Source organism: Austrofundulus limnaeus, unplaced genomic scaffold (assembly GCF_001266775.1).
Source record: "Austrofundulus limnaeus strain Quisiro unplaced genomic scaffold, Austrofundulus_limnaeus-1.0 Scaffold280, whole genome shotgun sequence".
NCBI lineage: Eukaryota > Metazoa > Chordata > Actinopteri > Cyprinodontiformes > Rivulidae > Austrofundulus > Austrofundulus limnaeus.
In genome coordinates, this window is record NW_013952682.1 from 30,976 (window position 1) to 33,057 (window position 2,082).

Below are 2,082 nucleotides of genomic sequence, written 5' to 3' on the forward strand. Positions count from 1 at the left end.
TATCTTTGGTATTGTTGTTATTGTTGGTATTGTTGTTATCTTTGGTATTGTTGTTATTGTTGGTATTGTTGTTATTGTTGGTATTGTTGTTATTGTTGGTATTGTTGTTATCTTTGGTATTGTTGTTATTGTTGGTATTGTTGTTATCTTTGGTATTGTTGTTATTGTTGGTATTGTTGGTATCTTTGGTATTGTTATTGTTGGTATTGTTGTTATCGTTGGTATTGTTGTTGTTATCATTGGTATTGTTGTTATTGTTGGTATTGTTGTTATCTTTGGTATTGTTGTTATCTTTGGTATTGTTGTTGTTGGTATTGTTGTTATCTTTGGTATTGTTGTTATTACTGGCATTGTTGTGATTGTTGGTATTGTTGTTATCTTTGGTATTGTTGTTATCTTTGGTATTGTTATCGTTGGTATTGTTGTTATTGTTGGTATTTTTGTTATCTTTGGTATTGTTGTTATTGTTGGTATTGTTGTGATTGTTTGTATTGTTGTTATCGTTGGTATTGTTGTTATCTTCGGTATTGTTGTTATCTTTGGTATTGTTATCATTGGTATTGTTGTTATCATTGGTATTGTTGTTATCGTTGGTATTGTTGTTATCGTTTGTATTGTTGTTATCATTGGTATTGTTATCGTTGGTATTGTTGTTATCGTTGGTATTGTTGTTATCGTTGGTATTGTTGTTATCGTTGGTATTGTTGTTATTGTTGGTATTGTTGTCATCGTTTGTATTGTTGTTATCTTTGGTATTGTTGTTATCTTTGGTATTGTTGTTATCTTTGGTATTGTTATCTTTGGTATTGTTGTTATCTTTGGTATTGTTATCGTTGGTATTGTTGTTATCTTTGGTATTGTTGTTATTACTGGTATTGTTGTTATCGTTGGTATTGTTATCGTTGGTATTGTTATCTTTGGTATTGTTATCTTTGGTATTGTTGTTATCTTTGGTATTGTTATCGTTGGTATTGTTATCGTTGGTATTGTTATCGTTGGTATTGTTGGTATGGTTGGTATCAGTATTGTGGAACCAGTCCCTCAATAATCCCCATCATCACACACAGATGATGACAGGAGTTATGTTCTGTGGGCTCAATGGGTTTGTTAGATTAGTTCAGTCTGTCTTTTGAGTTTTTGTCAGAGAACAGATTATCTGAACAAAAAATAAAGAAACACAGAACTGCAAGAAGTAAAGTTACTGCATTCAGTCAAACATTTGATCCAACAGAACCAATAGGTTATAGAATAGATGAGCAGATAAATGAATGAATGGATGAACAGTATAAATATTTCTATCACTCCTGTCAACTGTTTGTAGTGTTTTATTGTTTACATAAAAGCAGGACATTTTTAGTTTATATTACATGATATTTACAGGTGATGTTTCCTCCAGTTTTTGGATGAAACTCTGATAAACAGTAAATGGACTGTACTTATACAGCACCTTTCTATCCAACTAGGATACTCAAAGCTCTTCACCCTGCAGTCTGTGTCCTCATTCATCCATTCACACTGCACTTTACTGGATCTCTACAGAGCTAACAAACAGATCATCTGTGGAGACTAATCAGTGCTGATCACATTCACACACTGATGGYACACATCACAGACGTTAGGGGTCAAGTGTCTTGCCCAAGGACACAACTGAGACAGCTGGAAAGGGGGATTGAACGGCAACCTATCGGTTCTGGGACAACTCCCCTAACCACTCTGCCACAGCCGGTTAGGGGTCCGAATAAATAAATAAAGCTCAACAGAAACCATGAGTCACCCAGATTAGAAGCTGGGACACCAGTTACCTGCAGTACTTTTTAAAGGTCCAGTCTGTGTCTCTGTCCTGTCCCCCCAAACCCAATCAGTCCAGGCAGATGGCCGTCCGTCCTGAGCCTGGTTCTGGTTCTGGTTCTGGTTCTGCTGGAGGTTTCTTTCTGCTGAAGGGAGTTTTTCCTCTCCACTGTCACCAGTGTGCTGCTCAGGATGGAGACTGTGACGAAGGGATTCAAGGCAATCTGCTGGCTTCCTTAGATTGTGTGTGTGTGTGTGTGTGTGTGTGTGTGTGTGTGTGTGTGTGTGTGTGTG